At 39.5% G+C, this 25,403-nt stretch overlaps 1 protein-coding gene across 1 annotated transcript in view; it reads left to right on the top strand.

Moving 5' to 3' along the window:
- The window catches only part of NEBL (nebulette), a 161,552-nt gene that overhangs the window by 1,482 nt on the left and 134,667 nt on the right, over positions 1-25,403 (top strand). The window contains exons 2-5 of the mRNA XM_037058095.1: positions 51-133; positions 221-298; positions 7,099-7,253; positions 7,651-7,706. The gene's annotated coding sequence lies outside the window, so the exon portion shown is untranslated. The remainder of the gene's footprint in view (positions 1-50; positions 134-220; positions 299-7,098; positions 7,254-7,650; positions 7,707-25,403) is intronic.

Below are 25,403 nucleotides of genomic sequence, written 5' to 3'. Positions count from 1 at the left end.
ATAAAAACAATGCTTCACAAAACAAAGCTATAAATCTTCAACTATCACAGAGATTTATTTCAAAAAGAGCTAAACAATTTCTGCTAAAGACATCCACGTGACAGTTAACATAAGGATTGCAGTGGATTCAAAGGTAAGCCTTTTAATTTATATTCAAATTAACTCAATATTCATATTTAATAAGAAAAGAACTGATCATTTCACCAACCTTTATCATTAGCAGGAATATACGTTTTATTCAATACCAGAGGCTGTTTGCAGATCTATTCTTCATTATGCAAAAAACCATATAGCAGAGGTATGTATAAATCTGTATTTATTATGTACATAACAGTATATGAAATACCATTTAGATTCAACCTATAATTTAGACAATGCTGATTTTTGAAAGCAAATAATTTAGGTTTCTTAATATTTTCTTTGTGATTGTCTTGATATGAGCAACCATAGCAGTCTTGCAAGTAGTGCTTTTAGCATGATGAGGCACATTCATATTTGGATAGTAGTAAAAATACAGATTTCCTGATGTTACTGTTAGGGATTTACTCTTGAAGAAAGGAAGCTGTTAAGTATTCTGAGGTCCAGTGAATTTATTATTGATTTATAAGGCCGCAACTTTATGAACTTTTCCGTGACCTCATGGGGTTTTCCATATTATCCAAGGATCTTTTTTCTATAAGAAGCCTGGGTTCATCTGAAACTCGGTACTTTGGCTAGTTCAGTTTTCCACATTACTTTCAGATAAACCCAAACACTGAAATATATTGGCCAAATCCAGACACATACTTCTGACAGAGGCCTGGACTGTGTCTGTTTTGAGATGAAGAAGGTGAGGAAATGTCCAGACTGGACAGACACCAGACTTTCCAAGGGAGGTGCCGGGCTGCTCATCTTGGAAACTGTAAAGGACATGAGATTTGAGCTGCACGGTTCCTACAGGATGACGCAGTGGGTTAATTAAGCCAGGGTCTTCACAATCTTTATTTTTCCCATCACTTCACTTTCTTACTTGTTTTTACTTTATTTAACTTTGAATGTTGTCTGGATCTTTCTAAGCCCCCTTTAATCCCTTTTGGACTGAAGAAGATATGAAGACATAAGACAGGGGATTTAATGACAACTCTTATGTGTTTTGGTTAATACGTTATGGATGAATAGGCATTTTTGATTGCTTGTGTCTGTGTCGGTTATATGAATTTTTTTCTCACGCTCTCATAATCATTTGTTCAGGATTTGAAATCATTTGGAAATGCTCACTCGGTCTCCATATGTTTGTGAGGTGTGGATAAAATACAGCTGTAAATTTGAAATTGTGTGTAATGAAACAGGGAGGGTGGGTTTAGCTTCAGCTTCCTTCTTTTGGGGTCTATAATGACAACATATTGAACCTGGGAGATTTATTAAATGCTGTAATTTGAAATTTTCCTGCTATGTTACTTACTTGGTGAAGCTGCAGAAAGAATACGAAAAGAGGCCAGATTACAGAATGTGCTGAGTGGTTGGAAAGGAACAGGACTGATTACCAAATAAATATTTTTTCCATGAAATTCCAGAAGATGTCTTATTGCCTCCTTCCCCCTCCCCTCCAATTCTGGGGCATAAGTTCACAAATGACAGAAGTATCCTTGTGCATCTCCACATTTTCTTTACTTAGTGGTATTATAAAAATTATCTTAAAGAAAATTACCTTGTAGTCCCTTCTCATTTCCAAAGGACAATATACAAACATGAGTGGAAGAATTCCTGTGCCTTTGGACATTTTCAAAACCTTTTTTTTCTGTCGTCTTTATAGCTCTAGCTTGCGTGGGTAATTGTGAAGGCTATTTCTAATTCAGGTGATTACCACCTTCATGTTTATAAGTAGTTCATTCAGGGAACCAGCAGCAGGAGAGCCAGGCAGAATCCCTGCAGACACCTGGGGGACTCACCCAGCCTAGAGGAGGTTATTGATGTATCTCATTCTGCCTGCTCACACATTAATATAAACTGCATTTTCAATTAGCTGTGACAGTCTGTGGATAAATTGTGAAATGAAATGATAAAGTCCAACTCTGAGAGACTTTTACAATCTTTGTGCTGTAGATAAAATTTAGATGTTTATTTTAAAATTTATTTCAGGCGGCACAGAAATAATTTATGAAAGGGAAAGGAAAAAAACCTAGATGACAAAGCTTGTATTTTACAAACTGACTGGAATAGTAAGTGTACCATATGTGATTTGTGGAGCTTTGTTCCTGTCCTCAACTCACAGAGGAAAACAGTGTGTGTGTCTGTGTATGGGAGTGTGTACCTGTGTGTGTTAGCGTCCGTAGGAATCTTTGGAACCCTTTTCTTAATCACTGACAACATAGACGATAGTGTTTTAACCTGTTTTATATTGTTTTCTTTCCCTTGTAATTTATATTGTATATTTATAATTTTGGCTATCTCTCCTGTTTTGCAAATACCCTTTTTACTACCATTTTCAATTTTGCATACCCATTCATAAGAAATGCTTGCTTACTTTATCAAAAAACAAAAACAAAACTAAGATTGATGTCTTTTTAAAAACATTATAGAAAAAGTGTCTATTTAATTTGATATTGAAACATAATTATTTTTAGTTTTTTGATGTGGCTACATAATTTTTCACTGACTTCTTAGAATGCAAAATAAATTATATGCCCATTAATAAGCTCAAGTGGATACTGTTGATTTAGTTCCCTGAGACTTTGTGAATTAACTTCAAAAATATTAGATTATTGGAGGAAAACATGGCCTAATAATTGAATAACAGTGTCTTTGGACTATTAAAAGATTTGGGTCAAATTTAGGTTGTGTGGAAGGAAGGGTGAGCACAAAGGTGGGGTGGCTACCTAGGGATCTGATCTCTGTTTGTAATTTCAATAAATCATTCTGACAGAGACTGACTGTGGTCGTGTTCAGGATGCTGACGGTGTGAAATTGAGTTGTATGGTGGACAGAAGACAAGCAGTCAAGAGCAATCCCCAAAGGCAAAATTTGTTATGTAATTGGGTCAACTCATGCATGAGAAATGCATGCTAATTATAAACTGGTGGCAGAATTAGAGTGTATGAGGCAATTAGGTCTTATATGAACCCGAACAACGGACATAGGATTTTTCTTTCTTTTAATATTCAGCAAACACATAAAAGGTTCTGTTTTAAGGAGAGAAAGGGAAAAGTTAGAAAGTCATTTAATGTTGAAATTTGAAAAAATATTTGTCAATTTTGATCCTTCATATAAAAAAGCATAATAGTTTTATAATTAATAAAAAATGCATATGAACTCTTCTAGCTTTGAGTAGTAAAATCTAGTACATTAAATAGTTTGAAAGGAGAATGGAATAGTATTTTTGTTATAACTCAGAACTGTGTTGATTAACATCAGTGATTGGTTATGAGGTCAATGGTTTAAATTTAAGCTATTGAAATCTATTATTTTCACCAACTGAATTTATATGCTACTTTCATGGACCATACTTTATCTCCAACTTATCTCAACCATTGACTCTGATGCTTTCTCAAGTAATAGTGGTTCAGCATTATTTTATGTCAGGGAAAGTGATTGGACAATAACATGTATTTTCCTTCTAATGCCTAACACATGTATGAATGCTTTATTCATTTCAAAACACTTTGACATATCCAGTCTAATTAAAGCTTCTGAACAACCTCTCCTCAGGGTAAGCATTTCTATGAGGAATACGTATACTTTCATGAGAAAAGTGTACAGAAAATTACCTTGTAGTCCTTTCTCATTTCCAAATCTGTGGTTTCCCTAACACCTGGTTTTGCTTTATTTTTCCACCTAGGGCAGAACTTCAAAGGTTGATCTCTTCTTTTTATCCTTAATTTTTTAGCCACAGTCACTTAAAGAAACAAACACATCCCAGACCAGTAATTACTTGTGCATGGCAAGTACAAGGGCTGTGGTTGTAGAACGGCATTGTCTGAAGGGGAGGCTTGGGACGGACACCCGTAGTAAAAGAATTAACACGTAAGGCTTCTTTTGGGAAACAAGGACTAAGGATCCAGAAAATGATTGCTGACGATGCGCCTTTTGTGCAGCCCCTCTCCCCAACTCTGTTCCTTTCAGTTCCACGGTGCTCAGGCCTTTATCTGCCAGAGTTGTTCCAGGAGCCTCCTGGTTGGGCTTATCGCCTTCCAGCCCCTTTCTGCTCCTTCCATTGTATCTTAAACACTGTCAGCATGTGACTCTTTCCAAAATATCCTTTTCATCAAAACCCTAATTATGACCCACTAATAGTTTTTCCTTGGACCTTCACTTTGAGGAGGATAAAGTCTACCCTAAGCCCTTTAATTCCGACCCTGAGGATTCTCTACAGTCTGCTCTCAAATTATTTTTCACCTCATCTCTCACTGCCCTTCAACACTATCTTGTCATTTCTTTCAGGCGTGGCCAACTTGCTCTGTTCTGGGCTTTCATGTGCGTCATTCCTCTTGTTTGGAACAATCTTACGCTCTGTGGATGACATCCTCACCCCCGGTCCCAGGCACACACTCAGAACCCTGCCACAGAGGACTCTCTATAGTGCTTTGTACGGTAGCGTTCCTGTCTGTGCCATTCATTTCACACACCACGCTCCACACTTTGGTTTTAAAGTTTCACTTGGTATGTTTTACCTCTCTAAATTCATGAAGATGAAGATTTTTCATGTCTTTTTCAATTTATTTTTTTTTATATCCAAGGATGCACATCATGGCACTTGGTATCTTACCTTTTTTGTCATGTCCTTAATGTAGGCTCTCTCCCTTCCTTGGGTTGTGGGAATGTGTCTTGGCTGTTCTCACCTATCACTGTACTGCCTCTTCTCCCTCCCCAACTGTTCTTCTCATGGTTTCTTGCCAAGTTCCTAAAACACAGTTCTAATCATGTCACTTTCTTCCTTAAAATCTCAATGGCTCCCCATTGCCTTTGGGATAAAATGCAAAGTCATTAGCATGGAGTGGGAGGCTGTGTCTGGTTTAATCCAGCCGAGGTCTGCAGCCTGGGTGTTTGTCTCGGACCTGAGCCCTATTCACTCCAAACTTCTGCCTAGAAAGCCATCTGCACCCTCTCCATATCCACGCTCAGAGGCCGCCGCCTCTTTCCTGGTCTTGCTCTTCTGCTCCCCAGTCTGGCAGCCTGGTGCTATAGATGCATTACGAGCTTTTTTTCTCCTAGACCCAACTCTATGAAGATTTGGACTGTGTCTTTTTCTCTGTAGCCCCATGCCCTAGCACAGAGCTAAAAGTGATAAATAAATGAATTGACTTCTTATGCCAGCAAATCTTTTCCCCATGGCTTCACCCTCTGCCCAAGCAGTGCTGCCAGCTCTGGGACTTATTCAAGACTGCCCCGATAAACACGTCGGTGTCAGTACTTTGAGGCGTGAATCTCCCTCACATTGTGTGAATTTCACCTTGTAATGGTGATTATTATAAGGAGTTTTAATCTTTCTAAATTTATTGAAAACAAACATTTATTAAGATCTATGTAGCGATCACATCAATTTTCTTTCTTAAAACTCCTAGATCTTTTCTTCTTTCCATTATTCTCTAGCACAAAGTAGTTACCTAATAAATATTTGTTCAGCAAATGACTGAATTCTTTTAAGGGTGTTATTATTTTATTTACTCAAGTTATTTTTCTTTCTTTTTCAGAAAAGTCTGTCTTTCCATGCAAGTCTAGGCCAATAAAAATTTTCATAGGATGAAGGCACAATACAGTAGGGAACTAATCAATCTCTTCAACACAGAATTGTTAATACCTAGAATAATGCTTGACACATAGCAGGTACTCAGTATGTGGGATGAGTAAATGAATGAGGCAATAATATTTAACATATTAACTAACTTTGCACATCCTCTCTCTTGGGACTTCTGTTTGCTTTTAGAATTGCTTTGAAGTGGTCATTTGTGCTGCTTGATAAACACCTGTTTTTCACTTTCTCCTATTTTCACTTAAATATTTCTATAATTTCATCAAAAGATTGTAGCAGTATTCTCTCAGTAAAGCAGGACCAATTGCTTTCTCAATGTGGCATCTAAAATTTTCATTAGATTAGAAATGCAGGGATTGCCCCTGTTTTAAAATGTCAGAGCCAGGGAATTCACTTTGGTGTCTAAGGACCTGAGAAGAATGGCTTGCATTAGTGTGTGCTGGTTGCCATAACAAAATGCCACAGGCCGTGTGGCTTAAACAACTGCAGTTATTTCCTCGCAGTTCTAGAGGCTGGGAGTGCCAGATCAAGTCAAGAGGGTGGTTTCTGTTGAGAGAGCTCTTCCTGGCTTACAGAGGGCCCTTCCTTGCTGTGTCCTCACACGGCCGTTCCTTGGTGCGTGTGCATCAGAGAAGGAGATCTCCGGTGTCTCTTCCTCCTCTTGTACGGACACTAATGGAATAGGATCAGGGCCTTACCCTGATGACCTCATTTAACCACTGTTTCTTAAAGGCTCTATCTCAAAATATAGTCATCTGGGGGTTAGAGCTTCAGAATTTGAATTTGGAGCTGGGGGAACACAATCCAGTTCGTAACAGGACTAACGGAGAAATGGTCTGCGTATATCACAGGGTAATTTGGAGATGAGTAGCATTCGTTTTGTAACCGTAAGCTGCTGTCATCAGGTAGTTCATTTAGTGAAGGGGGATGACACCACCTATTGCCATCCCAGGAAAACTTTTACAATCAGTTTTCAATTTTTTCTACTTTCAAACTGAACAATCTTAACTAAGAAACAAAATTCCTTAGGTCCTATTTCCAATAGACTTTATTGGTCCTTTCAAGCCTTATTTGTGGTTTTTGAGCCATAGTCATTTATAGAAACAGAGATAAGTTAGGTAGTAGTAATTATGTTTTTAAGTTTCCAGCTCTCTGTTGAGCTGTGTAGTTCACTCATGTCGTGGGCTGGCAGGTTGGCCTGGGCAGGTGTGAAGGAAAAGGAGGGAGGATGTGGGACAATAGAAAAGAAACATTGCTATGCCACAGGGGGGTCTAATAAATACTAGCTTTTTTTTTAAAAAAAAAAAGAAAAGTCTCAGTATCTGTGCATTATACAGATTTAAAAGTTAAAAAGTATCTGACTTTTCTTCCAGATTTTAGTATACTTTTTGGGACACATCGATGGAGAATACATACTGAATGTTAAAGAAAAACCAGAAATATTGCCTATATATATATGTGGAGTCTCCAAATGTGACTGTCATTAATAATTATACCACATAATTATAATTTAAATGGCCATTTGGAGGTAAGTTTAAGGCCTTTTTTTAAATTTAATAAGTGTAATAGTCAAATGTCATTGCTACTTATTAGGAGGTCATGAATCAAGGGAGACATACAAAGGTTTAATTAAAACCCATTGGTAACACAAGCCAAGTTTATGCAATTAAAGACTATTGCATGATTGAAGGTTAGAAGCAAGAATTTTCTTAAAGTATATGCAGATATGTTCTCTAGTTTGCATTTCATTTTCCTAGAAGAACTATGTTATGGATATTGCTTTTCTTTATTTTTTGCTTGTACTTTTTACTGTAGATTATTTTTTTTTACTATTGCCAGGGCTGCTTTTGTAGCCTTTTGCTCCTCTGCACAAAATTATATGTAATGCTGCTTGTAAAAGTCTGTCTCTACATTTCTGTTTGAAGGGCCTAGTGTTTTGTGAAGTACCTCTGGACTTGTTCCAAGGACAAGAAGCAAGAAGGTATGATCATTTTCTTTGTTTGTTGATATTTCTGATTGACTTTTACCCTAATTAATTGTAAGAAAGTCAACCTTTGACTTGTTTGAATTAAGCTTTTATATCATTGTAGTCTTAAAATTACACAGGTGTCAGAATTTGTTTTTAGCAAACTATGGAAAAGAGTATGGATTTAGAAAAAAAATAAAAGAAAAAAACCTTTAAAATCATTCTGTTCCTTCTCAAACGTGTTATTTTTGATAGAATTGATTTCCCCAAAATGATTTAAATATTTACTTTCGTTATGTAATTATTATGAGGCCTCTGAAGACAAGTGGCATTTCTTGCTCATGTTTGAATCCTTCAGAACATGGTGCTTTGACTATAAAGAAGAAGATCAGAGTGAAAGTGGCCCTCACAGTTACCTTAAATGTGCATGGGTATTTGTCAGTGCACATTTGCTGTGGACATTACATCGTACCAGGCCCTGTGGGTTGCAGAAAACCAAGGAGCCACTTTTTGCACGGGTTTTACGCTGACACATGGAGTGGCTGGGAGAGGCGTTCGTGGAGGAGAGCCTCAGTGTGACCTAAAGGGGTCTGTGAGGGAAAGGATAGTGTTGACATGAGCCAGAGAAGGAAGGAAGGAGCATAATAAGGTTAGGGACGCCCCACAGGTACTTGTTAGAGTGCTGAGAGAGACATTATTACTGAAATGTTGATGGAGGCAAGAATGTTGAAAGAGTTGTATCATATTTTCAAATGTGTGTATTTTTGGAATCTGTAAATCCGAAAAAAATTCTTTAAAGAAACGATTTGTTGAAACAACTGTCGGACTTAAACATTTTCAGTGTTTACTATGTGTCAGGCCCTTTGTTGGAGGTGGGTGGAGTGGGATATGATGAGGAATAAAATACATACGACCCCTGACCTCACGGAGCTTGCAGTTTGTCCTCTAAAAGCGAGCGGGTCGTTGGGGCACAGGGTGGTAAGTGCCCGATAGAGGAAACGTGTGTTAATATCAGTCACAAGGATAATTAACCACATTTGGGTTGGGAGGCAAAGGAATCACACCCTTCCTATAGTTCTTTGAAAATAGTGTTTGAAGAATTCCATTGAATTATTTTTTTTTAGTGGTGATTCATACTGTTCTTTTGTAAATTGGTGTTATCAATTTTGTTTTTAAGTTTGCCTGTCTCCTTATGTATTCCCTACTTGTCAGTATGGGTTTCCAAAAAATATCACTGAAGTTAGCAAAACCATAGTATTATATATAAACTGCAAAAAATGTTCATTTATAGAAGAGTATTGATCATCAAACTTACTAATTTCAGGATAGTTAAAAAGATCAATATAAATTTCTGCATATATTTAATATTTCATACAGATGTTCTGTTTTGGCTTTCAGTATGTAAGAAGTTGAAAGGTTTCAAAAATAAAACTAGTAATTTTTCTTGTCTCTTTCCCAACCTCTATAGTAATATTTTTGAATTAAAATTTTTGTCATAACCTGGTCCAAAATATGGAGAAAACGTTTTGCTTTAAAAAAACATACACTTATCTGCAAGAGCTGTATATGCACATGGGATGACTGTGTTTCCCACGCACACATAGAGCATGCAGGCGTGTCTGAGTGAGAGCCACCGAAAGGAAGTGATAAACATCGCTCAGTGCAGTTCGGTTTCCACCTTGGGCGATCTTGGCCCAGCCCGTGCTGACAACGAACCTCGGGATGCCCACTCAGTGCTGTGGGGTCTTTTCCTGCCAAATATTGTTCTCTTGCAAGATTAAATAGCCGAATCAGTGTGGCCCGAATCTAGATCCTGCTGAGAGTATTAAGACTCCTGCAGGTTGTAATACAGATTAGCTGGTGAGAGCTCTGCTGGAAAAATAAAGTGAGTTTCTCTAAATGAATTTAACAACTGCTGGGAACCTTTTTGTGTCCTCCAGTGTGAGTGAGTGTGCTGGCAGTTAACCATTTATTTCCCTTATTTTCTCCAAAAGTCGCTCCACTCCACCCATGGGCATTTATTATAAACACATTCATAACTTTATTTCACATTTGTGTTTTGCCAGATAAGGCATTTGACATATTAAATTACTCAGTACTATGAAGGGTAGATGATTATTGATTTCATTTATTTAAGGAGGGAAACCGGTTTCTGTACTAATAAAATTAATGTAATTTATATGATGGAATAAACCATACCACTGGGTTATTTAGACTAAACTGATTAGCATATTGCATTCTGACTGTAGGGTTTATGTTATTGGTCAAAAATTGTGAAATATCTAGCAAGTGGCAGAATAAATGGCCAAAATTATTGACATTGCTTTTGGCCTCTATTACTTTTTCTGCTTCTATGGTTTGTTGATAACCTTTAAAGGTTTTAAGTTCTACAAAGATTATGATGCTTTTCCCTTAAATGAAATAAATTGAAAAATCAAAAGCAATGACACTAAACTCTAATGCATAAAACCCACAGATAACCTGAACATAATTAGTATTTTGTCAGTTTTTTCTGGTGGCTGGCTTCGGGGTAAGTTCATCAAACTCTTTCTTGGGGACCCCTTACCTTGCTTATGTGAGAAGCATGTGCTCAGTCTGTGTATGAGACAGTCCTTCCATCTGCTTCCTGTGTTAGTACCCATTTGTCTCCTAACACCTCATGTGTGTGTGTGTGTGGGGGGGGTATGTGTGTGATTTCTCAGTACAAATGTCTGTGACTGTGATTGTAAATGGCAAAGCGTGACACAGCCATGATGCTACTGAACTGACCAGTGCTGTGTGGACTTTGGTAGATGGTTCCTTTGGTTATTACTGTGATTATTACAACAATATCTTGAAAAGCTAATGAAATTATTTGCTTCTTTTAACTTGTTGCCATAAGCACACCAAAAAGCTGGGTGTAAAAAAATGTCCTGAGAGAAAGTATGAGGGGATGGGAGCAGTATCCACTTGTCAGCTTTCAGCCTGTCTTCCCCAAATAGCCTATAGCTCGCAGTTATCCTAGGTGAGGGTGTTAGACCAAGCGCCACCTGACCTGGAATCTGCTTTCCGAATGCTGCCCCACCACACTGTTGGTGGAAGAACTGGGGCCAGAACCGAGGTCTTCTGTCCTCTAACCTGGTTTACCTTTCATTTTGGACACACGGCTCTTTGAGTCACATTTTTGGCATTGTTGAAATTTGCAGTTATTCAGAAACAGACTTTCAAGGGGTGTTCAAAAGGGCCTTCTGTATACTAAACCATAAGTCTTCTAAAATATCATTAATGGCTCAAAAAATGTATCAGTTCAAGTGGACAAAATATTAATGTATTACACAGGGTCTGGCAGAAGTAAGGCCGGCTTGAGTGTGGTTGGTAGGGTAATAATACGGGTGTATTAATTTATAGTTTTAATTTGAACATTTCACCTGAAAGGCCATATGGTGTGCTTGAGTGTGATATGTTATGTTACAGAATTACATGCTTATGACTTTGTAAAAAAATTTTTTAGTGAAAAAGGGGCATTATTTGTGCCAGACCCTTGTACTTACCAAATGCCCATGGGATTTCCACACTCAGGATCCCTGGTTTTACTCTCCCAATATGAAGACTACCCGCTATTTTAAATTATGAAATTATCACATATATAAACAGCCTGTAGGAACTCATGTACAGTGTAAAGAGTGATAGCCAGATGTGCATCCCTGTACTTCCCCCAGCATAAGAAATGGAGCATCTGGGAAACCTTTGAAGGCCCCCCCGTTTATAGCTCACCTCTGACTCCTTACCCATCACACGAGGGCCACTGCATTTTGAAAACACAGATTTTCATAGTGAAATGATGAAAAGATAACTTGGAAATCCACTTCCCATATATGGAAACAATGTATAGATGTTGGAGACAACTTCCTTGGTTTCTTGGTCTGTCAGAGCACAGGCAGTCTGCGGGGCTTCTCCCCATTCAGCCACTCGGGCCCCAGGCATGAGCACGTCGGTCACTGCGTCACTGTCACCGTGCACTGCTCTTCGTACCTACGTGGCACCTGTGGTCCGAATGGAGGCGGGAGAGGGAACAGTCATTCACGAAGGCCTCACTCCGTGCTGGGCACAGTCTTTCACATTTGTTACTCACTTGTTTTCCTCACCAGTCCCTAGAACTAGTTGTCATTGTCCTCCTGTCACAGATGAAGCAAATTCAGAGAGGATGAGTCAATGGCCTGAATGCACACAACCAGCGAAGTACAGAGTGGGGTTTGAGTCCAGGTTTTTTTCTGACTTCACGATGCAAGATTTTCCCTGTACACCACAATTTTGGGGTCATTTCTTATCTGTTATACCTAGAACCCTTGTGCCTAGAGCAAATGTCACAGACATGAGCTTCTTTTTGTTGGTGCAGAAGTTCATTCATTCTGAAATGGCATTTTGGAGGTCACATAGTGATGTGAGGACCAAGAGTAGAAGTCCCAAATTTCTCAATGCTGAGAACAGAGCTTTTCACCCATGAGTAGGACGACCCATTCAAATGTTTCTTTGTGTGCTGGGCTCCAGGAAGGCTTTGCATTGCCCCAGACAGTGGGATTTGTTCATGCCATACTTGACGCTGAGGTTTAATGTGTAATCTCCTTAAGAATACACTTACCTTTCTTGTTATGCCCTCCTCTGAAGGTGCCTATTCTGTGCTTGGCACTGTTTTAGCAGCTGAGGATGTAAGATCTAAGTACGTACAGTTCGCTTTTAGCCCAGAACACACAATCAGCCTGGTGTTGGGAGAGAGATGAGGTTTCAAGTAGTACGGAGACAGGCACCTAGCCCTAGTTGGTTGCCAATGGCTTACAGAAGAAGGTGACATGTGATGAGTTTCTGTGAGTGAATCAGGATAGAGGCAAGGGAGGAAGAGGTCATAGTGAGTGGCGGGTGGCAAAACCTTCCCACACAGTGTTCTATGTACACAAGGAATCACGGAAAATGTTTGGTGTTTTTGAGGAAATGCAAATACCAATTTTACCCTGAAGAATTTGGGGAGTAACTAAAATATCTTTTTTTTAAACAAGGAAAGGACACTGGATTTTAGGGTCATCATTTTTATAAATGGTAGAAGTAGTTTCTCTAGTCCTCTTGACAATCTGGCCCCTCTTTGGGTTGGGATTTTTCACCATTGGATCTTGAAGCCTCTTATTTCTAGCCATTGAGCCTGTCATGATTAAAACACTGGTATTTGCAGGGGTCTGCTCTGGGAAACAAAAGGAAAAAATTATGACTTCTTGTATCTCTATTTTTAAGCTATGCCAATTAAAAATACTTACACAGTTTTATTGCATGGATTTAAAATCGAATGACAAATGTTGAGCACAGGTGTCTGTATGGTATGTAAATAGGGCAGTGGTGTGTTCACGCCCCAACTGTGATACAAGCCTGGGATGGCTAGTCTCAGACACAATGTCAGGTTGGCAGGTCTGAGAGTGTAAACCTGCATAAATATGTATGCCTTTAGCATTGCATGCAAATGCTACATTAGTCCCATGCAAATATGGAGAAGAAAGTCTCAGTTAACTGAGCTGTCTGTAATGGGGAGTATTCTGGTAAATGTATTATATTTGTATTACAATAAAGGATAAGCCTAAACCTTTGCTGATCTTATTGACAGGGTTTCCAAAAGTTAGATGACAAACCAGCATGCAACCAACTTTAATTCAAAAATTTAACTTCCTCTTGCCTATTACACAAGCCAGAGAAACACGGTCATTGACCCGCACAGACCGCTACTCTGTGATGGTCCAAGAAATGACCCAGGGTCTCTGTTGTCCTCAGGACACTGTCTGGAAATAATCATTTTGGGCAGCTTATGGGAGTGCTTGCCTGAGATTATTTACCTTTGACTCCTAAAGTTGGGATAAAGGAACAAAATCCTACTAGTTGAGTAGTTTTGAATGACTTACTTTTGTATGTCTAAGGAATTGAGGATTTGATCCTAGTTAAAAGCAAAGGAAGTTAGTTTTCAATTGTAGCAAGATATGTAGGTAAGAAACAAGAAATAACTTCCCACTGTATGTGGATTATCTGATAACGACTCTTTCAGCTCTTAAAATGACCCGTTCAGGCAGAGCATTACATTGCAATCATTATGCTTTTTTCTCTCCCACATCTCAGAGAGGAGTGATAATATTTAATGCTTATTGTAAGTTGAGAGGATCAATGAAAAGGTTATAGAAAAGCCCTTTCCATGACGCAGAGGAAAGACAGCATGAAATAAAAATATGACGCTGAGCTCTCTCTGGGAGATAGGTACATGGAGGGGTGACTGGATTTTCTGTTTGGCCCTTTACAGTTTTATTAAAATGTAATTGAGAAACATGAGGAAAGCAGTGTAGTCTGGCTTGGGAGAGTCAGGGAAGCGTGTGTGCGTGCTGCGGAGCAGGGGGGGCTGGGCTGTTCTGCACTTGGCAGATGCTCTCTCAGTCCCTCCAGCTCACACATCCCAAGCCAAGGGGTGGTGATTCTTCCAGAGGATTCCAACATGTTCTACTTTGAAATGGGGATTAGTAGTAGGAAAAAAGTAACATGATTTACGGCAAGGTTTAATTTTCTTTTTCCTTATGGTTTTGTCCTTTTGAAGAGTATTTAAGATGACCAGATGTTTATGGCCCTGAAAAAGAGTCAACTGAACCTTATTTAGAAGGTGGGAGAAAGTTCAAGTCGGTTGAACAATGTTGGATGACAAAGTCATTTTGAAGGACAGAATAGGCAATAATTAGAACCGGCAGAAATTAAACCACAATGAACCGTAATCCTAAAGAAAATTAAAACACAGAAAACACTGCATTATTTATTTGGATTCACTGGGAACGTGCTGAGTGAGAGGCAGCTGGCTTTCTGCTTTTTGGAGTGTTTGTAGAAGTAGAGAAGAAGCTGTCAATCAGATTTAAGCTCTCACTTAATTCTCGCTCTTAGGCCAGATCTAACCAGAAAGTGAAGTGGGGAACAGACAGTTTACTGAGTGACTCAGGCCCGGAAAGACATGGGCCTGAGTGACAAGAGGGCTCAAGCTTGGACTCTGCTCTACCCATTTCATCAGCACTAACCTCATTTCCTAGGGTCTTTTCTTAGCAGACCTTCGGGCTTTCAAGCTGATGTTAGAGGCAGGCAAGACCTGGATTCAAATGCTAGCCTCTCCTTTCAATACTTGTTACTCTGGGAAATAGAGGTTTTCTGCTTCATTCACTGCATTGTATCTACGTTTCCACATCTGTAAACTGGAAATAAAAACATGCTTCACTTGGAGAATTATTATGAGAATTAAATATTAATTCTTATAATGTAATTAAAACACCTGGCCTAGTGCTCAATAACTTGTAGTTTTCTTATGGTGGAATAAACTGGTAATTGAGACAAGATCCTGGCATGAAAATGTTTTATTTTATTTTTTATTTTTATTTTTTAACTTCTTTTTTATTTTTAATTAAAGACTTTATTAGAGGGGAAGGAGAGAGGGAGAGAAACATCATTGTATGGTTGCCTTTTGTGCATCCCCTGCTGGGAGTTGGCCTGCAGGGAACTGGCCTGCAACCCAGGCATGTGCCCTGACTGGGAATCGAACTGCGATCGTCTGGTTCGCAGGCCCACGCTCAATCCACTGAGCTACGCCAGCCAGGGCTGAAAATGTTTTAAACAGTTACTTCATTTTGATCAGTAGAAATAGCAGCATTTCTGATTTTCAGATCTGTTATAATTTATAACAGTTTATTTAACTTATTTGGACTTTCTCACAGTACTTTTTAAAAAAATTATTGTCTCTCATAGTTTTGTATAAAACATCTGCATTAAACAAGGTTGCAAAACTTTCCTGGGGGCCAATATCTACTATAGAATTTTCATTGATTGGAGTAGAAGTCAATCCTTTTCATGAGAATAAGCATACTGATGTAATGATTCCCGTGTATTCAAGGTAAACAAATTTTGATGAGTGCAGCTTGGCACAAATTATATTACTATAAGTTCTCAAGTGGATTGCTTCCCAGTTTAGGCTTGGGACCCTAAGAGTTGTAGGTAAATCCCTAATGGTGTTTTGCTTCCTCTCAAACATTGTGATAAGTATCAAGGTCATTGAAATGCCAGCTTATAAATAAGATAGGAGGAGATGGATGGAGGATGGAGGAGAACCCATATTTCCACGGGAATTCTGTATTTTCACTAACATTTGAATTCTACTTCTACTTCATTAGAAGGCACAGATTCCAGATTCAGTCTCTGATCTGAAAGAGGAGATCTGTTAGGCTGTATTGCGATTTCTGGGTTACACTGCTGTTTTAGGGCATTTCACTGGGTGGGCCGACTCACCGGTGTGTCCTCAGTTTTGTTATCTGTGTTCTATGCGGGGCCCAGTGACTTCGATACAGAGATGCCGATACTCATCTACAGGGTCCATGGGCATTAGTGTGACTTGTAGGCTCAGAGGAACCGTTGGTCGTGTCTAGCACAGTCTGAGCAGGTGAACTTTTCTGTTACTTGTTATCCAGAAGAAAATGTATTTTGTGATCTTTGTTATCGATACCCACAGGGATCATAGATGCTTCCTCAGGGCCTTCCTATAGTGTCGAAGGACTGCTTTAAATTTCTTTCTCCCCAGCCATCTAGAATGTGGTTTTTTGAGCTCAGCAAATGTGACCAGTCATATTTTTAATCCTAGCATCAGGCATAGTCCCTGGTGTGAACTAGCGTCCAATAAACGTTTTAATGAATAAATGAAATTGTGTGGCACTTGGCTTCACTGTTGCATAGTATGCAAATTTATTTCCAGATTCATTTTCACTCCAAACTGTTACAAGGCTCTGACCTAGATTTCTTCTCTTCCTGTTTGGCCCCTAGCAGAGACTTGATGCAATGTCGGCCCCTTGCAAAGATTTGATGCAATGTCTTAAAGATTTATCTGTAAAGGAAAGATTAGGTATGTTGTAGGTGCTATGGTTGCTCCTGATATGAGTCGGAATAGGTTAACTGATGAAATAAATCATTCTCAGATCTGAGCACAGTAAAGGCCTATTTTTTCTAATGTCACAGTTTAATGCACGTTGGTAGCAACGACAGAGTTTCGGGGGCTCTGCTCCGTGCAGTCCCGCAACGATCCAGGCCTGTCCGGCGTTTCTGACAATCCCGGGGCCTTGGAATCTCCCCTGGATGAACTGTATCTGGCATGCAGTCAGACAGAGAGAGGAACCACGTAGATCATGAGAAGTTTTAGGGGTTAGATCTGAGAGTCATATACATCAATCCAGCCATATTCTACAGGCGAGAATTCACTGTCAAGGAGGAAGACAAAAAGTGGTTGTTGGTGGCCAGTGTCAGTCCCTGTCATACACATTTATCAAAATTCTGTCCTTCTAGGCCGGGTGGAAATATTGCCAAACTCTCTGTGTGGTTTTTCACCTTCCAAGATGCTTGCCTGTTCTCGTATGAGCTGAATTTGAGTTTCAAGAGAAGCAGGTACTCTCTATCGTGGGAGTAATACTTTGGGTTGAGAGCTCTTTTTCTCTCTCCTTTGTTTTGACTCTGTACCTGACTATTAAGCCTGGCACAGTCACTGATGAGACTAATGTCCAACTTAGAGTGGGTGCTGAGAATTTGAAACAACATGATAAACAGGGCACAGAAAGTTCAAGTATAAAATGCAACCTTGATTACTTTTCAAATTTAATGAAAAAATATTTTCAAGTCAATCTGTACTGTTATAGAAAGTATAAAGCAAAGAATGTGAAGCTTATAATGTTCATGGTTGGCCATATACTGAAATGAGAAGCCCCAGATGGTCACAAGGAAATGACTTCGTAAACACCATGTCCCTGAGATAAGAACTCTTGCCTGTCCCCATGTGCAGCTGCAGCTGGGTGGAGAGCAGCCAGATGCCCATCGCCAGTTCTGTTGTATCCAAGTTTACCAACCTGAGGGCTTTCTTATGTTATCTTTTATAATTTTTAAAAGTTTACATTCACCTACCACTCCTGAGATTGAATCAGGCATGTAATATAATGGTGTACAGGTAATTAGGGATGATATTTTATGAGAATTACTTTTTAAGTTAAATTTATTAGGATGACATTGGTTAGTGGTGTCCAGTGTACATTTCTATGATACATGTTGTGGATATTGCATTGTGCATCCACGGCCCCAGGTCACATCCTCTTTTGTCACTATATATTTGGTCCTCCTTTGCCCTGTACTACCCCCTCACCCCTCTTTACTCTGGTAACCACCATACTGTTGTCTGTGTCTGAATTTTTGTTTGTTTGTCTCATTTGTTCATTTATTGCTTTTAGTTTTATATCTCACATAGGAGTGAAATCATATGGTTCTTGACTTTTTCTGTCTGACTTATTTCACTTAGTGTGATATTCTCAAGGTCCACTCATGTTGCAAATGGTGGTATTTCATGTTATAGCTGGGGGATATTCCATAGTATATATGGACCACATCTCCTTTATCCCATCCTCCATCGAAGGATACTTTGGTTGCTTCCATGTCTTGGCTACCATGAACAATGCTGCAGTAAACACAAGTGCATGTGTCTTTGCCAACAAATATTTTCAGATTTTTTCCAAGTATCTACCCAGAAGAGGGCTTACTGGGTTATATGCTAACTCTATTCTTAATTTTTTGAGAAATCACCAGACTATTTTCCATAGTGGTATACCAGTTTACATTCCTACTAGCTCTGAATGAGGATTCCTTGTTCTTGTCTTGTTGGTAACAGTCATTCTAACAAATGTGAGGTGGAATCTCACGATAGTTCTGATTCACATTTCCCTAATAGCTAGTACAGTTGAGCATCTTTCATGTATCTGTTGACCATTTGTACGTGTTCCTGTGAGAAATGTCTATTCAGGTCCCCTGCTCATTTTTAAATTGGATTGTTGGGTTGTTTTTTTTTTTGGTGTTTAGTTGTATGATATATATATATATATATATATATATATATATATATATATATATATATATATATATATATATATTAGTGTTCAAGTACAGTTTTCTTCATTTATCCCCACCCCCACCATGACTCTACATCACCCCACTCATCCCCACCTCCCACCCTCAATCCAACCCGCCTTTGGCTTTGTCCGTGGGTCCTTTATACATGTCCCTTGATGACCCTTCCCCTTCTTTCCCCCATTATCCTCTGATTACTGTCAATTTGTTCTTTATTTCAATGTCTCTGGTTGTATTTTGCTTACTTGTTTTGTTGATTAGGTTTCACTTACAGGTGATATCATATGATATTTGTCTTTCACTACCTGGCCTATTTCACTTAGTATATATAATTTTGATGTTAACCCCTTATCAGAGATTTTGTTTGAAACTTACTTTTGAGTCATATTCTTTGTGAAAAAGTTAGCTTCTGAGGCCATTTGGTGACTTAAAAAATGGACACTTCCTTTTGGGGTCATAGGTAACAATTTATAAATTTACTATAAGAAAAGCATTTAGTTAGTTTTCAGACCAGGAGAGATTCACGTTAACAGTAGGTTACGAGTAATTTGAAGCTTCAGAATGTTTGTGGAAATTTCTAGTTTATGACTACAGAATGGCAGACACATTGCGCGAGTCTGGACTCTCCCAGTGCCTTGTGCCCTTTCGTTTTGTCATGCAAACTTGTGTATGTATTTTATGAAGTGTTAATACAGTTAGTATCTAATGTTTCTAATTTATGCAATTGGATATTTCATAAATGGGTTTTCTGCATGCAAGCATTTGTACACATTAATATTTATGCAAGTATTTAAATCAATGCAAGGGCATCTGTCTGAATATGTGATAAAAGTATGCATATGCATGAACATTTGTACTAGGGGATATGTCCCCGAAGTCAGTGATTGCTAAGGTTACAGTTTTCAACTTAAAAAAATTATTTATTTATTTGTTTTTAGACAGAGGGTAAGGGAGAGGGAAAGAAGTATCAGTGTGTGGTTGCTTCTCATGCAACCCCTACTGGGGACCTGGCCTGCAACCCAGGCATGTGCCCTGATTGGGAACTGAACTGGTGACCCTGCGGTTTGCAGGCTGGCGCTCGGTCCACTGAGCCACACCAGCTAGGGCCAGTGTTCAACTTTTGTCCTTTTGACAAAATTTTCTTGACTAGAAAAGGCCTGTAGAGAAATAGCACACATAATATGAAAATAAATGGTTGTATTATGTTTTATTATGTTCCATTTAATAGATGTGAAGGACATGTCTTTAATCAGCATGTGAATTTTGGAAAAGAGTATTTTAGAATATATATAGTGTTTTAGGATTGTCAGCACAGGAACATGCTGTTAGTAATGAGGTAATTCTGTAAAAAAATATTTTATTTCTCTATTTCTTTTAGCTGGAATTTGACCCCTAGAAATAATTGGCTCAGTCAACACAGAACTTTCTTTGCCTTCCTTTTTTAAAGGATGCATATACGAATGTTAAGTATGACAGAATGGGGGAGGGCTGGGAGAGAGGAAGCATTCTCACTTCAAGTCCTTCGTGGTCACTGTCGATAAGCTTGTCCATGTCCTCTCAGGTGATTCTGGCTTCTGGAATCTTTCCCAGACTGGAAAGTCTAGAGTCTGGAGCCTAGCCTCCCTAGGTAAGTTAGAGAGCTTCTTGCAGGAGGGCTGGACGTTTCCAGGGCACTGTTGCAAGGCACAGGGGGTGACGGACTCTGCTGCTTGGGGACTTTCAGACCCTCACCTCACATCATTGGTCTAGAGGAATATGTCTTTGGTCTCTTTTACTTCTTTTTTTTTAAATATTTTATTTATTTATCTTTTTAGAGGGGAAGGGAAGGAGAGAGGAAAGAAACCATCAATGTATGGTTGCTTCTCGTGCATCCCCTGCAGGGAACTGGCTCCTGCCGGAAACTGGCCTGCAACCCAAGCATGTGCCCTGACTGGGAATAGAACCGCAATCGTCTGGTTCGCAGGCCCGTGCTCAATCCACTGAGCTACACCAGCCAGGGCTGGTCTCTTTTACTTCTGATTCTGCTTTATCCGTTCTTTAGGTTCAACTGGCAAAGTGTTTCTCTTCATTTATAAACTTATTTGTTGGTAAATTTTCAGTCCCCCATGTTAACAGTTCATGGCAGGCTAAAAGTAAACAGAGTTGATTCTGAAATATTAGCTTTGCAGTTTAAAGATGTGAGAAAGATTTCTGTGTTTGCATTCCATTGGTGAGGAATTTAAAATCTACCAGCTGCTTGGAAGGGATTGAGAATTATTATGCCTTTGTCACGCTTAAGCAACATCGTTCCAGTAAAATTTTGCTCAGCTGATTTTAAGCTGAAATGCCTGGGAAATAATTTTTTTCTTATGGGAAAGGAAGGATGGGGAAAATCATCAATGACTTAGGTGTGAATTTGAAAAGAAATTGCTTTCTTAGGGTATACTATTCTTTCTCAAAGCCAAAATAGTATTTATTTTCCAAAATTAACTGGGGGAAGATGCAGGTTTTTGTTTCTGTGTTGCATATGTGGAAGGCAAAGCTGTCCCATTCACATAGCACAGATGACTAGTTAAAGTGTTCCAGATCTCTGATGGGCATATGCTATTGCCTGCTTTGAACATTTTCCAGTTACATTATTCTAGGCAAGTCCCATGAGAACTTGGGGCCTGGATCACATATGCTTCTCTGTGTTCGAGGAATCTTAGAACCATTTGCAAGGAGGGTTTTATTCTTTCTTGTTGGTGTTCATGTGGTTCACCTCTAAGCAGAGGTCATCTACTTAGGCTAAAGGCAGAAGGGGAGTCCCTTTTAGAAATTTTGCAGTAGCAAGGACTTTGGTATGTTGCAGGAATGGAGGAAGGCTAGAGTGAGCAAAGAAGAAAGTGGTATAGGATGTAGGAGAGACCGAGATAGAGAGTTGGAATTTTACTGGAACTCCAATGGAAGCCATTGTAAGTTTTAAAATTAGGGGTGTGACATAATTTGACTTACATTTTCCAAAAGATTTCCTTGACTGATGGGTGGGAAAAATGGATCGCACGAGGCCAGGGATGAACACAGGGCATAATTATGGTTTGGACCAGGCTGGTGGCAATGGACCTGGAGAAAAGAGGCCAATTTCAAATTTTATTTTGGGGGTAGTTAACTGCATGCTGAAGCATGACTATTGAGAATGAGGAAACATAGAAGACAAAGATATCTCCTATAATTTTGGTTCTAGAAACAGGTGAATGAGGAAAGACTAGGGAAGGAACAAGTGGGAGATAGAAATTCTGTTTGGTTAGACATCCAAGTGGAGGCCGCCATTTGGCTGTTCTGTCTGTGGCGTGAAACTAAGAGGAGAGCAGGGAAGGAGGAACACGTTTCAGGGCACCATCAGCTCCTAGGTGGTGTTTACAGTCCTGGCATTCGTTCAGGTTAGCCAGGGAGAGAGTAGGGAGAAGAGACGAGGGACCAGGGCCGAGCCTTCAGCTCACCAACCTTAGGGGCCTGGAGAAAAAGAGGAGTGAGAGAAGGTGGGTCTCTTGAGATGACAGAAAATTAAAGTAAATTAGAAAACAGAAACCAGGGGAGAAAAGCAGTTTTAAAAAGGACAGTGGTCAACTAGCAAAAGCTGCCGAGGGGTGAAATAAAAGGAGGACTTCGAAATGCCCATTAAATTTGGCACCATCAAGGGAGTTGCTGACTCTGGCAAGAGTTTCAGCAGCACTCCAATAGTTTCAATGGAGAGTTGGGAAGGTTGAGGGGGGAAGGGGTGAATTGGAGATAGTGAGTAGAGGTAACTTGTTCAAAAGCTTTGTTGTAAAGGTCAGCAAAGAGGAGACCAGAGGTGGAGGTAAGTTTATGATGGAAAGATTTTTGTTATATTTATCTCTTTTGGTTGATTATTTTTGCATATAGGAACTATAAAGCATATTTGAATTAGCATTGCTGTAATCAGTCCATTGGTGATGCAGGAGAGAGAGGGCTAATAGTAGGAGGAGGAGGATGGGGATGGAGTTCAAAGCACAAGTAGAGGGTTGGCCTTTGATAGGATCCAGGAATACACTCCCTAATCTTCCATTGTGCTGGGAGGGAAAGAAGAAGTGTGTATTTAGTTATAGGTGGGTTTGTGGTTGTGTTGGAAGGTGAGGGAGCCACAATGGGTTGCTTCCGATCTTTGTGTGTTTTTTTTAGGGTTTTATTTACTTATTTTAGAGCTAGGGGNAGAGAGAGGGCTAATAGTAGGAGGAGGAGGAGGGGGATGGAGTTCAAAGCACAAGTAGAGGGTTGGCCTTTGATAGGATCCAGAAATACACTCCCTAATCTTCCATTGTGCTGGGAGGGAAAGAAGAAGTGTGTATTTAGTTATAGGTGGGTTTGTGGTTGTGTTGGAAGGTGAGGGAGCCACAATGGGTTGCTTCCGATCTTTGTGTGTTTTTTTTAGGGTTTTATTTACTTATTTTAGAGCTAGGGGAAGGGAGTGAGAAAGAGAGGGGGAGAAACATGGATGTGTGAGAGAAACATTGATTGGTTGCCTCTTGCATGCCTTAAACTGGGGACCTGACTGGCAACGTACAAGGAACAAACTGTCAGGGATCAGAGAGGAGAGGAGATGGGGATAAGGGAGGAAGGAAGGTGAAGGACCTAATTAAGTATAAATGGCTCATAGACATGGACAACGGTGGGGATTGACTGTGGAAGCAGGGGGGTGGCTAGGACAGCGGGGAGCAATGGGGGAAAATTGGGACAACAGTAATAGAACAACAATAAAATAACTAATTAACTAACTAGCTAAGTAAATAAATAATAAAAGAAGTGACATGATTGCTTACTGATCACGATGCCATCTATTATTTATATACTGATTTAAGGAGTAATGAGCTAGCCACAGTTTGTACTCTGTGAAATCGCTGTGCTGACTGAAATTTGAACCATTGTGTTGGGAAGCAGTGTTATAATGACTTACATTTGTGGGTATTGGAATTGTGCAAAGCAAGGACTGACTGTAATTCCTCTCAGTAAATATAAACCACCGACTTGAGATACTACTAAATTCATTTATTCATTGCAAAAAAAGAAAAAGAATTGGTTCTGCACAGCTTCAGCCTCAGCTCAACCATGGGTCCTGTGTATGTCCACGCCCTCCCGTGGGTTTCTGCAGGCAAGGGCACGGGCAAGGGCGCAGCCAGGCTTTGAGCCGGTCTCTGAGTCTTCCTTCTGTCTGAGTGCTGAGCTGTCCCAGACGGTAGCCACATGTGGCTGTCAAGGACTTGAAATGTGGCTATGCAATGGCAGAATCAAACATTTTATTTTATTTAACTTAAAAATTGATGCTTGACTCAGTTATTGGAAAACTTTTATTATGTTTAGGACAATATAGATATGCAAGTCTACTTTTCAACTATACCAAATATCTCTGATAAAATTTAGTGTCTGGATTGAGAGTTGCTATGCGTATAAATTGATCCCGGATTCTGAAAACTTAGAAGAAATACGATATTGATGATTTTACATTTCTTACATGTTAAAATGGTAATAATAATTCAGATATGTTGAGTTAAACTATATTGTTAAATTACTTTCCCCAGATTCCTAAAATTTGTATTTTAAAAGTAGCTACTAGAAAAGTCAAAATTAATATGTAGCTTACCTCATACTCCTATTGGGTGGCACTGTCTTAGGAGCTGTGCCTGCAAGAGAAGCCCAGACTTTAGGTACATACCTGGTCATGCTTGCCTGGGGGCAATCTGCATCTCCCCACAAGGGGCAGTGGCAGTTGGGGAAATGGGGCCTCTCAGGGTTGGTGCTACTTGCTTCAGGTCTCAAGGCTGCAAAAGTGAGATTCAAACTCTGGCTCTCTGGCTGCCTGCAGGCTGGACCCTGGACTGTGTGCCACATGGGAGTCATTGTGTACATTTTTTTTCCTCTGGAGTTATTTTGTGTTTATACCAGCAAGGATATTTATGTGGAAACCAAAAGGACAAAATTTAGTTTTTCATTCAAGCAGCTGAAATTCTGATTCTTGGGGTATGGTATTAATGCACTGTTACTGACTTTGCTTGGATTTAACTGAGAACACACGGTTTATAGTTAGGCCTCTCCCTTGAACTCAACAAATAACTGTCAAGTCTTTTCGTGTTTCTTTTTTATATCACCGTTTGCTCCATGAACTGGATCTATTATCAGTGAGTGCCAGCATGCACCTAGTCCATTATTCCATTTTTGATGAAACTCTCCAGTTTGTCTTGAGATTGTTAAGCTTTCATTAAGAATCCTTGTAAAGAAAATATTTATTTATTTTTATGGTAATAACTTAAAGTTAGTAAAAAATTTAAAGGGTTAAATTGAAGTATATGATCAACCACAGTGTTTCACGAACATGTGAAGGTCAGTATATCCCGAACTGAACTCATTATCCACACCTCTCCTTCATTCCCTGTCTTATTTAGTGTTAACGCTGCACGTCCAGTACCAACGTCAGAAGCCTTGGTCATTTTCAAGTTCTGCCCTTCCATTGGCCAGCAGAGTCATCAACTGTGTTGCCATGACTTTCTAAGTCCTTCCAGTCCCTCATCCCTTCTTTCTACCCATAGCCACTGCTTATTAGTTCAGTCCTTCAACATCTCCAGCTTTTCTTCTCACTCCCAACCACTTGTGATCGTGCACTTACTCATCTTCCCCACTCACCTGTCAACTTTCAGGAGAGGGCCACTGTCTCTTTTGACTTGGAGTTTTTAAGTCTTACCCGAGAGCTTGTTCTATTAGCAGGGATGCTCACAGGTTGCGTTTCTC

Source organism: Sturnira hondurensis, unplaced genomic scaffold, assembly GCF_014824575.4.
Source record: "Sturnira hondurensis isolate 20B ecotype Veracruz unplaced genomic scaffold, ASM1482457v3 Scaffold0009906, whole genome shotgun sequence".
NCBI classification, from domain to species: domain Eukaryota; kingdom Metazoa; phylum Chordata; class Mammalia; order Chiroptera; family Phyllostomidae; genus Sturnira; species Sturnira hondurensis.
Note: the sequence above shows the minus strand (reverse complement) of the source record. Positions and strands in the feature narration are given on the sequence as shown.